Genomic DNA, 16,825 nt, shown 5'->3' with positions numbered 1-16,825 from the left:
TGGGAGGCCGCGGGAGACAAGCCGCTAGCAGCTCAGACGTCACCCGGGGCCTCCCTCCCTCCCCCCCACCACCCCCGCCTGCATCACGTCTCCGTGGCAACGGCGTACCGCGGCCGCAGATGAATGAGCTAGAGCGAGGAGAGGAGGAGCACGCAGAGACGAACGCTCGCGCCGTCAGCGCCCAGGCTGCCCCGGGGAAGGCGATGCAGATCTGGCGCTGCGAGGAAGGGGGCGCCCTCATAAGCAAAAAGACTCCAAAACCCATTCTTTCCCAAATGATCCTTTATGGCCCTAAAATCCGGAAGCTACATGGTCCAGCGACCCCTGATCCTTTGGTTTAGGGTTTCTCAAGTCTCAGGGTTCCCCTTTGCCCCCATCTCCCCTCCCATTCCGACAGCTCTCCCTGCGCCTCAAACTCTGCAGAAGAATCAGACATCCTGTGGCTTAGCGCCACCGCGTGGCCAGTGGTGGCGCGGCGTCAGGCCGGCTTGTGGCTGGGGTCCCGCCGTCTATGTCGCCCTCTGGCGTTTACTAGTGGGAAGAGCATAAAAGATCTCAACAGTCTTCCCATAAGGACCCTAATTAACAGGGCATCACGGAGACATTAGTAGGTAAGGTTGAGTGAGTGCTCTAGGTGTGTCTAAGCTGCTAAGCGCTTCATTTCATTCCCACAGCAGCTCTGCAATTCAGACGATGATGATGATGATTATTACTATTATGATTTTACAGCTGAGAATAACAGGCTGAGAGGTCGAGACTTGCTTAAGATCCCACAACTGTAAGGGGCAGAACAGCCCCCTGAACTCGTGACTGTGAAAAGCAGTTGTGACTCCCTCACTTCCAAATGCATGGTCTTTGTCGATACACCCCATAGTCTCTTGGGATAAGCAAGACAACACTTACTAAAATTATTCCCATTTTACAGGTAAACAGACTGAGACTCTGAGAAGTAAAATGTTTTGCCCCAAGTTTCAGCAACTAGGGATAGAGTCCAGATCTCTAGGCCCCTGATCTAGGGATTTTTAGGAGTTGTATAATGGGGAATGCAGCACACCTCTGTGAGACCTTACTCCTTAGCAAGGGAGGCTAAGGAGATAGCTTATCCTGGGCTACTCCTCCTTTAACAAATGCCCAAGGACAAGAAAGGAGCAGGGACACTCTTCCACCTCTCAGAATTTTGAAGCTTCATAGGTGTTAGATGCTTGTTTATTTCCACACACATAAAAATCTATCCTGTGGGGACGCCTGGGTGGCTCAGTCGGCGAAGCCACTGCCTTTGGCTCAGGTCATGATCCCAGAGTGCTGGGATCAAGTCCCACATCGGGCTCCTTGCTCAGCAGGGAGCCTGCTTCTCTCTCTGTCTCTGCCTGCTTGTGCTCTCTCTCTCTCTCTCTCTCTCTCTCTCTGTCTCTCTGACAAATAAATAAAATTAAAAAATCTTTTTTTTAATTGTTTTAAAAAACCTATCCTGTGCATCAAATTTTAGTGTTTTTTTCTAAGATAGTCTTCCCACTTATGCCGGGCCATTTGCACTTATCTAACATTGGCCTGAGAGAACGCTCGCTGGTTTCAACTTGCTGCTCTTAAATTGACCTGACCTGTTTTCCAGTGAATAACTGTTCTCAGGTCTATTGCCTTCTTGAGATGCTGACTCTCGTGCCAGGCTCTGGGGGCTGTTGTTAGTTTCTCCTTACTGCCTTGCATTTTGGAGCTCATGGGTATACCTCGTTATCTAGATTTGTTGCAAAACTTTGACCACGTGATTTTATTTTATTATATAGTTGCTCTGTTTTAAATGGAGATTCGGAATCTGTGCCTCCACTGTGGCTGCCTCGCTGCTATTCTTAGCTAGCCCACTTGGGAATGTCAAGGGTTTGAGTGTAAACCGCTAAAGGGAACCCAAGTCACAATTTCTAAAGCTCTAGTTTAAAGTCACTGCGACCGGTGTGGCTTAGATCTTTCAGGAATTTGCGGTGAACTGTCATGAATGGGCATGTTGTCCCCATATGCGTGACAGTAACTCCACTTACCAAGATCCTGGACTTCCAAGGTCTATTAACGGCTTTCTTGTCCCCATTCAAAGGGCACCAACTCAGTCAACATCTTTCCTTCACTCTGGATGGTTCTGTTGTTTTCCCATGAGGTTAACAGGATTTTCTGTCATTGTGGCAATCCTGAAAGGGCTGCTGGAAAAATCCATCCAGATGTGATCTTTACTTAGATTTTCCCAGATGTGTCCCCAAATAGCTTCTCCTAAATGCTTTCCTACTGTTTCCTCCAGTAGGAAATGCTGGAGGGTATTGGGGTGTTCCCTCTTTTTGACCCCAAAGTTTTTCTCCTAAGGTACATTTATAGTTGCCTACATAGATCCACTCTGCCTCTTGACATGAATTTTCTCTGGAACAGCCAGTAACTCCAGGAAATCTACAGGATTGGGACAATTTGGGACCAGCTGGCAAATTCCCTACACACTCACAGTTCCAGCACTAGATTATAACCAACCGTGTGTAATTTCTTACCCATCCCTTATCCGCCCCCCAGTGGCTCCCAGGGGTGTGCTCCAAGCCCAGGGTTTTAGCGTCATAGTGGTGGCGGTGGGGACGGGTGCAGGGACGTGTCCTCTCATTTGGTTTTCCATAACTGTTCAGTTCTGGCTTCTATCAGGCAGAGCCAAGAACCATGATCACTTTCAATTGGAGCCATATCTAGTAAATTCTCATAAACCAAGCACACTTGGGAACTTTTTCACCAAAAAAAAAAAAAAAAAAAAAAAACACCAACTCTGGTACTGGATATTTTCCATTTGCACCTGCAGACCCACTTGCCGTCTTCCTGAGCTTGCTTCGAGTGGAGGGAGGGGATATCTGTGATGGAACCAGTGGGTTCCTTTGCCCATTTGTTGCCAGGTGATGTGACCAACAAGAATCATTGGCAAGAAAATAGAAGGATGGACAAGAGTGAGGCAGAGGTATTTAAACTTCCTAGCTTCATCACTGCTGGGTGACCATGGACTGGTGGCATTTCTTCATCAAAGACTGAAGCCCTGGGGTGTCTGGGTGGCTCCGTGGATTGGCTCCATGGAAGGGTCTGCCTTCAGCTCAAGTCATAATCTCAGGGTCCTCGGATCGAGTTCTGAGTCAGGATCCCTGCTCAGTGGGGAGCCTGCTTCTCCCTCTCCCTCTGCCCCTCCCCCCACTCATGCTTGTGCACCCACTCTCCCTTTCTCTCTCTCTCAAAAAAAAAAAAAAAAAAAGACTGAAACCCCGTCAGGCACTCTGTCTCTGCAGCCCCCCTCTCTAGGTTCAGGCTGACGTGTGACCCTCTGTTACCACTAGTCTGACTCTTGTTTCTCTATAGCTAGAGACCTTTGTTTCTCCAGGTTGAGTGTGCCATCTGCTTGTATCTCAAGAGCCTGAGAGATAGCCCCCCCCCACGCATCTTCCCCAGTGACTCATTGGCTTGAATTAAATTGCCTACTTCTGAACCAAAACATAAAAGGAAGGAACAGCAATGTAAAATGATTATAAGAAGGTAATAGAAGGGGCGCCTGGGTGGCTCAGTCATTAAGCAACTACCTTTGGCTCAGGTCATGATCCCAGGGTCCCGGGATAGGTCCTGGCATGGGGCTCCCTGCTCAGCAGGAAGCCTGCTTCTCCACTCCCCCTGCCTGTGTTCCCTCTCTCACTGTATCTCTCTCTGTCAACTAAATAAGTAAAGTATTTAAAAAAAAAAAAAAGAAGTTAATAGAAGATTCATAAATGAAATTTAACATAAGATAACTGGCATACCCAGTGATGAGATTAGAAAAAAATGCAATAGGAAAAATATTAAAAGATATAGTGTCACACTTTCTGAAATAAGGATTGGCCTTTGTTTATATACAAAAGCTCATAGGTTGAAAAGCATGCACGTCCTGGAGGAGGGGACGAATCGCATGAAAAGATAGAACAAAACCTCAACCTGAAGGTACTAGATTTCAGGGACATAGACAGCTTCCTATTGGCATTTACAGGGGGGAAAAATCTTGTCATATATAGATAAGTAGGAAAACATCATTCATTCACTCAACAGATATTTATGCTAGATCCTGCTGGAGACATGTGGGATACTGTCATGTACAAACTAATGGTCTCTCCCTTTGCGGCATTTGCCATCTAGTGGGGACAGAGACCAAGCAACAGATATAATGAATAAGAACATTCCAAGATGTTATGTTTATGGAAAAAGAAAATGTAGAGCAAGGTTGTGGGATTGGGAAATCCGGGGGTTGGAATTTTAAATAGAGTAGCAGGGAGGACTTGTTGACAAGTTAGGAGCTCCCATGGGAAGCCATATTATACTGTGGCAACAAACAGACTCAGTTCTTCCCTGTTTACAACAAAGGGAGGTGTTACTTGGAAGTGTTACTTGGCTCCTTGGGAACTTGATATTGAGTTCAACATGGAGATCTGAATTGGATATAAATTTTTGGGGAGAGGGGAATATAAGTGGTATTTAGAGTCGCAAATCTGGAGTAGGTATGACAGAAATGAGAGAGGTTCAAAGCCAGAAACCCGAACATATCAGGGAGGAGAGGGAGATTGAGAAAGAGGGACCACTGAGGCAGGAGGAAGAGGAAGGCAAGTGCAGGAAGGACTTCCACGAGGACAGAGCAGTCTGTCAGGTCAATTTCGAAGTGAGAATAGCTGAAGTCAATAGATGGAGAATTTAGGACTTGGATGTCGTGGATGATTCTTGCCATGGCTGACGCCAAGCTGAAAGTCAGGTTGGGGTGGGCTTAGGAGGGGATTGGTGGGGAGAAATTGGAGATAAGGAGTATCAGCGGGGCTTTTTTTCTTGCAAAAAAGGAGCCAAAGTAGGAGTGGTAGTTGGCAAGGGAAGTGAGACCAAGAGAGTGTTTATGTGTTTCTTAAGATGGGAGGAATTGACTACATGTCTAAATACTGGTAGAGAAGATCCAGGCCAGAGCAAACGTCACTAGAGGGGAGAGAGGAGAGACTTGCTAGAGCAGAGGCCTTGAGAACGTGAGAGCAGATTGAACATGGAGGACGAGGGGGGAATTGGCTTTGGACAGAAACTTGGATGGTTCAGAGAGCAAGAAGAGCAGGCCCTGGAGGGGCATGTGTGGGAAATCGGATTGCTTCAGTTTTGTCAAGGAAGTAGGGAAGACTCATTAGCTGAGACTGAGGACGGGGGAGGGGGTGATGGAGGTTTGTTTTGTGGCCTCTTCCCCCGTCTTCAAAGTTAACAGGGTGACATCTCCAAACCTCTCTCTGACTCATGCTACTGCCTCCTTGGCCTGCCCAGACAATCCAGAATAGTCTCCCCATCTAAAGACTCTTAGGTTAACCACAGCCGCAAAATCCTTTTTGCCCTGTAACATGACATATTCACAGGCTCTGGGGATGAGGATGGAGACAACTTGGATTTTGCCTACAGCACTCGGTAAATAGTTCCCAGGATCACATTCATATTACATATGTTGCCTTTAAAATAAAAAAAAAATTGAATTCAACTGTTTCTAGATCTTTTCCATGAGATGTAGGGCATTGATTGAGAAAGTTTGGGAACCTCAAGAATTCAAATGACAATATTTAGAAGAAATCAGAGAATGCCAAGGATCCTAAACCCCCAAATCCGATGCCAGCTGAAGCATGTAAGGCCCTTTATTTCAGAGAGAGAGAGAGACAGAGTGTGTGTGTGAGTGTATGGTCGGTAGAAGGGCAGAGGGAGAAGCAGACGCCCCAGTAAGCAGGGAGCCCAAAGGCCTGAGCCAAAGGGAGATGCTTCACTGACTGAGCCACTCAGATGCCCCACGCAATTGTTATTCTTATTAAAACTCAATGCCTGGGGCGCCTGGGTGGCTCAGTGGGTTAAGCCTCTGCCTTAGGCTAAGGTCATGGTCTCAGGGTCCTGGGATCGAGCCCCGCATCGGGGTCCCTGCTCGGCAGGGAGCCTGCTTCCCCCTCTCTGTCTCTGCTTGCCTCTCTGCCTACTTGTGGTCTCTCTCTCTGTCAAATAAGAAAATAACATCTTAAAAAAAAACTCAATGCCCCATCTTTGGCCTCTTCACAGTGGCATCTGAGATCTTTTGAGCATGACTCTAGCAGTCTTTGGTACCTTTTTACTATGTGGGGAGACAAGATATTCTAGGCTCCCAGCATTTCTGGATCAAAGATTGTGCACCTTTTACATTTAAATTTTTACGCAATCCAATTTATCACTTTTTCTTTTATAGATCATGCTTTTGATGTCCTAGCTAAGAAAAGTTTCCCAATCTGAAGCTAACGTCACATAATATGTCAATTATACTTCAATAATAATTTACAAAAAGAAAATCTTCCCTAACCTAAGATCAAAATTATTTCCTGTTTTCATTTTATAATTTTCATAGTGTAAAGCCCTTACACTTAGGCTAGCATACTCCACGATTTTGATGACAGCATGTCTGCAGTCTAGATTAGGTTTTTGTTATCAGAAACACGCACAGGGTTTTCATTCGAAATGTAAAAATGTTATTTTTATGATTTTAAAAAAGAAAATGTTCTTGATTTGATTTTTTTAAGTTCACTTATTTACCTTTTTATTTTCTTAACATTTTTATTTATTTATTTAACAGACAGAGATCACAAGTAGGCAGAAAGGCAGGCAGTGAGAGAGGAGGGAACAGGCTCCCCACCGAGCAGAGAGCCCGATGTGGGGCTCAATCCCAGGACCCTGAGATCATGACCTGAGCCAAAGGCAGAGGCTTTAACCCACTGAGCCACCCAGGTGCCCCCATTTATTTGCCTTTTTAGTGGCATCTACACTCAACATGCAGCTCAAACTCGGGACCCTGAGATCAAGTCACATGCCCTTCCAAATGAGCCAGGCAGGCATCCTGATATTTATTTATTTATTTAAGAGTGAGCGCGCAAGCAAGCGTGAGGGGCAGAGAGAGAATCTCAAGCAGGCTCCACATTCAGTGTAGCGCCTGATGCTCGATCTCAAAATCCTGATATCATGACCTGAGCGGAAATCAAGAGTCTGATGCTTAACTTACTAAGCCACCCAGGCACCCCAATTTTTATTTAGTTTTAGTTACACAAATGACACAGGAATATAAACTGTCCCAAAAGAGCAAAAATACATAGTATAGAAAGTAAAAGTCACTCTTACACACATTGTTATTCATTCATTCAAGAAATCTGGGTTAGCTGCCCATTCACACGTTACTTCCACAATTCAAGATTCATTAGTCTACATACAACAGTGCTGTATGCGGTATGCTGGTGACATGTTGTGGCAATAACTTCACCATTTTCCCATAGCTGCATTCTCTTATTCCAAAGACAGTAAAATAAAAATCTTTGTATCACGACATAGACTTTGTACATGCAGAGGGTAACTCAGAGGATCCAGGTTCTGGAGGCAAAAGAACCATATCTTGTCGTTCCCCAAGACTAAAATGAGAAGGCTTTCCAGTGGGGCTGATGCCTTTCAGATGTGTTAAAAAGAAAACTGAAGTTGCAAGACAACTCAGGGGCTTCCTCATTATGACTGCTTTCTGAAGATGTAGTAAGAGTTTAGCTGTGTGGGGTCTTTTTAAAGATTTTATTTATTTATTTGACAGAGAGAGAGATCACATGTAGGCAGAGGCAGGTAGAGAAAGGTTGGGGGGGGTGCAGGCTCCCTGCTGAGCAGAGAGCTAGACACAGGGCTTGATCCCATGACCCTGAGATCGTGACCCGAGCCAAAGGCAGAGGCTTAACCCACTAAGCCACCCAGGCACCCCTAGCTGAGAGTTTTAAAATCTAATTTCAAATGATCATTTTCATGATCCAGCTTCTTCTTCACTCTCCCCCAATTGACTGAACATGGAAATAGCGAGAAAGACACATATGATGTTTTTGACATAAAATCCAGAACAGAGACGCTAACAGCTCCCAGTGAGTCACCCGCCTCGACTTCATCTGAAGACCAATGTGGTATTTCTCATGTGCTTCAGCTGAACAATCATCCTGGCATGATCTCCACCTATAAGCAGGTCCAGCCAACCACCCATTATTTTCTGACTGTGTCTCTGGTGTCCTCACAAATTTCCGCAGTTTTATCTCCAAAGGCAAAAAGATCGGTGGCATTTCAGTAGATTTTAAGTCATCAAATGCCGAATTATTCTGCATTGAGAGAGCTGTGCTTTAAAAATGTAAGTTTCAAATATGACTTTATTTCTTCTACCATCTTCGAAGTCTAGAGTTGCAAAACTAAGCAGCAGCTTGCTTGAGGATTCCAGTCCACTGAGTAGGTCTTCCTTCTTCGGCTGCAGGATCTGATTGGTAGTACACAGTCCCAGAACAACTCTCCATGGGTCTATTAGCCCCCTGTTGCTGGAAATCCTGTCCTATCAACAGAGGGCGCTGAAGAGCCACGGAAGGAAGAAAGGGTTTTCCTGGTTCCCGTATCTCCCGGGACAGTCTCTAGTCAAACTCCTTTCTCTAGTGCTCATCTCTCTCTCTCTCTTAATTCCAGTGTGAGGGCACCTGGGTGGTTCAGCAGTTAAGCATCCGACTCTTGATCTCAGCTCCAGTTTTGATCTCAGGGTCATGAGTGTAAGCACCGTGTTGAGCTCCACACTGGGCACAGAGCCTTACGTAAAAATAAAAATTTTAAAAATTAAATAAAATAAATTGCAGGGTAGTTAACATACAGCATTATATTAGTTTCAGGTGTACAATATCGTGATTCAACAGCTCCATGTATCACTCAGTGTTCACCAAGACAAATTTACTCTTTTTTTTTTTTTTTTTTACAAATTTACTCTTAATCCCCTTCACCTATTTCGCCCCTTGTTTTTCGGTTTGACTCTATTTTCCTTTTGTCCATTTGTTTTGTTTCTTAAATTCCACACATGAGTGAAATCGTTTGGTGTTTGTCTTTCTCTGACTGGCTTATTTCACTTAGCTCCGTACTCTCTGGGTCCATCCATGCTGTTGCAAATGGCAAGATTTCATTCTTTTTTTTTTTTTTTAAGACTTTATTTATTTATCAGACAGAGATCACAAGTAGGCAGAGTCAGGCAGCGAGAGAGGAGGAAGCAGGCTCCCTGCTGAGCAAATAGCCCAATGTGGGGCTTGATCCCAGGACCCTGGGATCATGACCCGAGCCAAAGGCAGAGGCTTTAACCCACTGAGCCACACACGCGCCCCTCACTTTTTTTTATATTATATATATATATAATATTCTGTTGTGAATATTCGATTGTGCATATACACCACATCTTTTTTATCCATTCATCTATCGATGGACATGGACGGCTTCCTTAGTTTGGCTATTGTAGATAATGCTGCAGTAAACAGAGGAGTGCATATTTCTCTTCAAATTAGGGTTTTCATATGCTTTGAGTAAATACCCAATAGTGCAATTCCTGGGTCGTTGGGTAGTTCTATTTATAATTTTTTAAAGATTTTATTTATTTATTTGACAGAGAGAGACAGCAAGAGAGGGAACACAGCAGGGGAAGCAGGAGAGAGAGAAGCAGGCAGCCCGATGCTGGGCTCAATCCTAGGACCCTGGGATCAGGACCTGACCCGAAGGCAGACCCTTAACAACTGAGTCACTGAGGTGTCCCTATTTTTAATTTTTTGAGGAAACTCCATATTGCCTTCCACAGTGACCGCACCACTTTGTGTTCCCGCACGAGGGTTCCTTTTTTTCCCACATCCTTACCAACACTTCTTTTTCTTTTTTTTTTTTTTTTAAGATTTTATTTATTTAGGGACGCCTGGGTGGCTCGGTTGGTTGGGCAGCTGCCTTCGGCTCAGGTCATGATCCCAGCATCCTGGGATCGAGTCCCACGTCGGGCTCCTTGCTCGGCAGGGAGCCTGCTTCTCCCTCTGCCTCTGCCTGCCATTCTGTCTGCCTGTGTTTGTGAACGCTCTCTCTCTGACATATAAATAAAAAAAATCTTTAAAAAAAAAAGATTTTATTTATTTATTTGAGAGATAAAGTGAGAGAGAGATCATGAGCAGGGGGGAAGGGTAGAGGGAGAAGCAGACTCCCCCCTCCCTGCCCTGAGCAGGGCGCCCCATGCAAGACTCAGTCCCAGGACCCGGAGGTCGTGACCTGAGCTGAAGGCAGAGGCTTCAATTGAGCCACCCAGGCGCCCACACTTGTTGTTTCTTGAGTTTTTTTATTTTAGCCATTCTGGCAGATGTGAGATGGAGCTCACTGTGGTTTCAATTTGCATTTCCCTGCTGATGAATGATGTCGAGCATCTTTTCATGTGTCTGTTAGCCATCTGGATGTCTTCTTTGGAGAAACATCTGCTCGTGTCTTCTGCCCCTTGAACGCTCAGCTCTCAGGCAGGCAGTTTTCCCACAATAGGTTCCTCATGGGCACAGCTTCCCTGAGCACTGGCCTCAGGAAGACCGGATTTTCCAGTGACCAGCTTCTGCTGATGTCAGCTTTCCCACCTCCCAGTTCCTGAGCAGGTGGTGGCCAGCTCCATTCCCGCCCCCACCCCACCCCCCGCACATCTTCTGGGCAGCTCTACGGTGACTTCTGCCCTCTGCGGCCAGATCTGGCCCCCAGCCTATGTGTGCATGTGCTCTTCCTTGGGCACTCTATCTCAGCCCTACTCGTGGGGACGGCTCCTTGGATCCACTATCTCCTTGTTGTTTAGAATTCTCTGTAGTTCCTACTAGCAAATCCCCCATTATCCAATCCCCTGGAAATAATTCTTTATATTAAATTCCCCCTATTCAAATTACTATGTGGATCATGTCCTCTGGCTGGACTCTAACTCATACAATAATGTTACAACATCCCTTGATAGTCTTTAGGGCAAGTCTGACTTCCTGGTTGCTTTTCAAACTGTCATTAGTTATTCTCTCTCATTTTTTCTTCACGATGAATTTCAAAACTCAGGGTGGTTTGTTTGGTTTTTTTTCAAAATCAGTTTTCAAATGCTATGAAACAATCCTTAAGATTTTAATTAGGATAATATGGAAATAACATGTTAAATTGTTGAGAATGGGGGTCTTTGTGATAAGAATAATTCTTTCTTTCCAGAAGCATGAGTTAGCTCCTGAGATAAGTAATGCTCTCAATTTTTGCATCTCCTTATCCTTGCTCATGGGAAATTATTTCTTCGTTTGGCTGTGATTTCTTTAAGAAGGGTTTCTATGCCACCAAAATGGTCCCCTAGTTGCTACTGCTAGGCATCCAAGACACAGAAATAGCTTGGGGTTATTTTTTAAATAATTTCTCAGCTTGAGTTTACCACCCAATGGGCTAATTCAAGCTCCACATCTGCCTGAAGATGAAAAAACATTTCTTTTTCCCAGCTGGGTCCACAGCTGAGGCAAGCTTTCTCACTGCCACCGTGACCCAGGGGGAAGCTTGTTGGACTTCCTAATAAAGCGATTGCAGCCTTTACAAGTCCCAGCTTTGTGCAAAGGTCCCATTTCAAACTCATCCCATCTCAAAGGCTAAGGTTTCATCTTTTGTTCTTAAGTGAGGTTAAAAACCAAGCTTTCTCCCTTGGAGAATCCATAAGCAAGTGTTAGGTTGCCCCCTTGTGGAAACCCCAGGCAAGGTTGAGATGGGCTTTTTGGGTCCCTGCAGATAGGACCCATTAGAATGGTTAACATCTCCTCCCCACCATTGAGTTCTCTGTAATTATCTGAAAGAGCTCCTTCCTATGCTTAAGAGAGAATACGTTATATTCAATGAACAAAGTGAGTCAGGTCTGGAGGACCCCTAAGATGCGAAAAATGCAACGTTCCTGATTCCTGTCCCTTTCTGCTTAGGTCTTAACTATAGCTACAGAAGGGGAGACCCGGACATACTGCTAACAGCAGTTCAGATAGTTCAGATAGCTGCTCCCCAAGACAGCCACCACCCTGCTGGTTCACAGAAGGGCTTCCCAGGATCCGCGGGACACGGGGACTGCACTGCTATCTCCTTAGACAAAGCCTTGTGTTAGTCAATCTCATGGCATCTGGTTCTTCAAAAGGAATGTGTGTAGAGAATAAAAAGGAATTGGACTCCTTGCCCCAACCCTTAAAGAGGCTTGTCTGGGAGGGCTGCCGACAGCCTGGAAAACAATGGCAGCAGAGGTCTGTCTCCTGCCTCAATGCATCCTCCCTAGATTCTGGGAACCGTGTGACGCCTGGGCTCTGAGGGAGGCCACGCCAGGACCATTACTCCCAAAGTAAAACTGAGTCTTACGCTAAGCTTTTATTCATATTTCTCCTTCTTGCACTGGCATATTGTATGCATGTGCTTCTTGAGAACACAGGCTCAGAAGGACACAGCCTGGCTCCAAGCCCTGGCTCTGCCCCTTTATACTGGGGAGATCAGAAAAGTGACTTAAGGTCTCTGTGGTTCAGCTTCCTCATCGGTAAAATGGGGGCATTCACAACACCTCCCTCGTAAGGTTGTGATGATTGAATGAGTGGACTCATGTGAAGAGCTTAGACTAGTGGCTGGCATATAGTAAGTCCTCAAAATACGCTATTTTTAAGTCTATAAAAGAAAGGCAAACACGCAACAAAGACAATGACAAGCCTCTAACCCTTCCCAGCCACCCCCTTCCCGCCCCACAACTGCCAACTTCTCAGCTCACAGGCTGCTTCTCTGACACTCAGGTTCCTCTGTGTTTCTAGTACTCAAGGATGCCCGATTTCCCTTTCCTCCTTACAAGTTTGCCCTTGCACTACATTTGTGGAATCAGAGATTTCATTCCACATCTCTAAGGGTTAGAGCTGAAAACATTCAGCACTAGCCTGATCTTCCATTCAGACCAGAAGCCTTTCTCCAGCCTTTCTGCCATCCATCAGTGAAAGCATCTGACCTGAATTGGAAGATATTTGCAACGGGGTAGGATAAGCTGCTGAAACAAACAGGCCCCAGAAGTGTTTGATTCTCTCTTATGGAACAGTTTAACGTGGCATGGGCAAGCTAGGGGTTGGGAGGAGCTCTGCCCAAGCACTGGGCATGACGTCATGACTCAAGCTCTGGGCTGACATCAGAGCTGCCATCCTCTGCACAAAGCTTCCATGAATTCCTGATTGTCCCATTCCCGCCCTTAGGATGGGAAAAGGCATGGAGGCACATATAGAAGTTTCTATGCGCCAGTCTAGAAAGTGGCACATATCACTCCAGTCAAATTCTCCTAGAGAAATCTAGAGAAATTCAGCACATGGCCAAGCCCAACTCCGAAGGAACCTGGGAAGTGACGCCTGGATGGTGTCACACGCCCCTTGAGGAGTCTCTTGCCACCAAAGAAGAGAGAAAGGATTTTTGTAGATATCAGGCAGTCTCTGCCACGGAAGAGAAAACACTGGGTCCTGCAACAGAGACTCTAATTAGATCTGGAGATTGGACAGGAGGAGGTCAGTAGCCAGGACCTCTCTCTCTCTCGGGAAGGAATATTTCAGGAGGGGTCAGAGTTACTTGGAGGATGAAATGCTCACATGCCTTCAAAAATAGAAAAATTGCAGTATCCTGGGAAACAAAGGGGTGGCATGGCTGGTGGGCTGAGGGGAGCGGAGCCAGCTGGGACCAGGGGGTGTCGGGAGCCCACCCAAGCTAGATCTTAAAAGCCTTGCACAGACCCAGCTCTAACTCTGAGAGCAGTGGGAATCTATCCAGTGTATGCAGGGAGCTGATATAATGCAATTTTTTAAAAGATTTATTTATTTATTTATCTGAGGGGGAGGGGAGAAGAGGGTGTGTTAGAGCAGGAGAAGGGGTGAATGGGGAGGGAGAGGTACAAGCAGATTTCGCCCTGAGCGGCGAGCCCCGGACACGACTCAGTCTCAGGACCCTGAGATCATGACCTGAACTGAAACCAAGAGTCAGCCACTCAAGCGGCTGAGTCACCCAGGCGCCCCCGCCCCCCCTCATTTTCATTTTTAAAAGGTCACTTTGACTCCCAGTCCCCAGATTTTTGTTTCTAAATACCATTCTCCAATAAAAGCAGCAGGACTCCTTGGGGGAAAGGCTGATTCAGGGCTACGGCAGGGAAAACTCAAGATGAACCTGAAACATTTTGTAGTAGCAGAAAGCAAGGCAGTACTTAAAACAACAAAAGGATGGGGCCATGTCAAAAGGACACAGCAGCCAACTTAAAAGAACTCCCAGTGGCCAGGGCTAGGAAAATCTGAGCAGCAAAGTAAATACATAGTACTAGATTATACCTCAAAGCGTAAAATATACATACATGAGTCCACAGTGACATAAGTAAATGGAAGAGAAGAGACAAAGCTTCCTTACAAAGAATTCTAGATCGTATATGTAGCTCCTCCCCGCTCGAGGAGGCAGGGGGAAGCCCAAGCCCTGCCCACCTTTGACTGTGAGCAGATGTGGCAACTGGCTTTTAAAGGATACAGTATGGAAAGAAAATAGAGGCTTTGCAGTGGATAAACTTAGCAATGTGACCAGCGACCAAAGTTACTATCACGAGTGATGTCCTGTTGATATTAGATACTGTTCATGGAAAGGTGTGTCACCGTTGGGGTATTCCCTGCCCTCAATACCAGTCTAATCATAGTAAAAACAGAAAAACCCAAGTTGGGGAATAGTCTATAGAATTCCGTGCCAGTACTTCTCAAAACTGTCCAAGTCATGAAAAACAAGGAAAGACTGAGAAAAAGGCACAGGCTAGAGGGGGCTGAGGAGTTTAGTTAATCATAATGCATGTTGGGGGCGCCCGAGTGGTAAAGTCAGTTAAGCAACCAGTTCTTAGTTTCATCTCAGTTTGTGCTCTCAGTGTACAGGGATCAAGTCCCACATCGGGTCCCCCGCTCAGAGCGGGGTCTGCTTGAGAATCTCTCCCTCTCCCTTCCCCTCTGCTCCTCCCCCTGCTTGCACGCTCTCTCTCTCTCTGTCTCTCTCATTTATAACTCTCATTTATATCATTTACATATATATATATCTTAATTAATTAATTAATTAAATCTTTTAAAAAATCAGTAGATCCAAAATGTCTATAGGGCTGAGGTTGAGAAACCCGGATCCATAGAAACTCCTGCACAGATGCCCACAGGAGGCATGCAGTGGGTACAATGCCGCTCAGAGCAGCATTGCTTAGACCGGAACACAAGTGGAAACAAGCTGGACACTTGCAACATTTATCCAATAAGATAAACACTGTGTGGCAGTGGAATACTACACATCCATGAATAGTGAATGAACAACAACCATATACATCATGAATGAATCACAAAAAATGTGTTGAATTTTTAAAAAGTAAGTTGTATTTGTATGAATTTCAAAACCAAGTGAGCTAGACAAAAATCAGTTTGGGATGGATGCATCCAAAGTGCCGTGGTAAAACTCACAGCAACTGCCGTGACCTTTCACCATGTTGTTTGAGCTTCCCCTCCCCCATCTCTTGGAGGATGGAAGGGGGAATGATGCTTAGGAGGACAATATTGCCTCCCAGGATCTTGGAGAATTTTGTCCTAGTAATCACAGTCATGGGAGGAGAGGGCACTAATTGCAATTAGTGGCTGAGGCCAGAGATAATAATTATCCCTAAATGCACGAGAGTCCTGCACAAGGAAAACAGGTCCTGCATCCTGAACAACATTGAACTGACTCCTTGAGCATTCATATAGATTTAAAATATTTTTTTAAATCTTTCACAAAAATTAACTCAAGAGGAATCTTAGACCAAAATGTAAAACACAAAGCAATAAGACTTCTACAAGATTACATAGGGGAAAAAATCTAGATGAACTTGGGTTTGGTGACAAGTGTTTAGATACAACACCTAAAGAATGATCCATGAAAGAGAAAAAAGTGGTAAGATGGACTTCATTAAAATTAAAACCTCCTGCTCCGTGAAAGGATTTGTTGAGAAAATGAAGAGACAAGGTACACACTGGGGGAAATATTGGCAAAAACATATATGTGTTTAAAACAACAACAACAACAACAAACACCTTAGGGGATGCCTGAGTGGTTCAGTCCGTTAAGCATCTGCCTTTGGCTCAGGTCATGATCCCAGGGTCCTGGGATCAAGTCCCACATAAAGTCCCACATTGGGCTCCCTTCTCAATGAAGAGCCTGCATCTCCCTCTGCCTCTGCCGTTTCCCCTGCTCGTGCTCTCTTTCTCTCTTTCTCTCTCTCTGACAAATAAATAAAACCTTAAAAAAAAAACATTAGAAACTTTTTAAAGAAAATTTATTTATTTGAGAGAGAGAGACAGAGTGCTCAAGAGAGCATGCATGAGTGGCAGTAGGGGCAGAGAGGTAGGGAAGCAGAGGGAGAGGGACAGCAAATGCCAAGACAGGGCTTGATTTCACAACCCTGAGATCATGATCTGAGCTGAAATCAAGAGTCTGATGCTTAATGGACTGAGCCACCCAGGCGCCCTGCAAAACACATATCTTATCAAAGACTTATATTCAAAATATAAAAAGAATTCTTAAAACTCAGCGATAAGAAAACAACACAATTCAAAAGTGGGCAAAAGATCTGAACAGACACCTTGCCAAAGAAGATCCACAAATGGTAAATAAGCATGTGAAAAGATGCTTGTCATAATACATCATTAGGGAATTGTGAAGGAAAACAACTACCTACCCATTGGAATGACCAAAATCTAAAACACTGACAATATCAAATGTTGACAAGGATGTGGAGCAACCAGAACGCTCGTTCACTGCTGGTGAGAATGCAAAATGGTAGACACACTTGAAAGTTTGGGAGATACTTAGAAAACTAAACATCGTTTGACCACACGATGCATCGATAATACTCCTGGGTATTTATCCCATTGAATTGGAAATGTACGTCCAAGCAAAAACATGCATGCGAATGTGTACAGCAGCT

This window comes from Mustela erminea, chromosome 9 (genome assembly GCF_009829155.1).
Source record: "Mustela erminea isolate mMusErm1 chromosome 9, mMusErm1.Pri, whole genome shotgun sequence".
NCBI classification, from domain to species: domain Eukaryota; kingdom Metazoa; phylum Chordata; class Mammalia; order Carnivora; family Mustelidae; genus Mustela; species Mustela erminea.
This window is presented reverse-complemented; position numbering follows the sequence as displayed.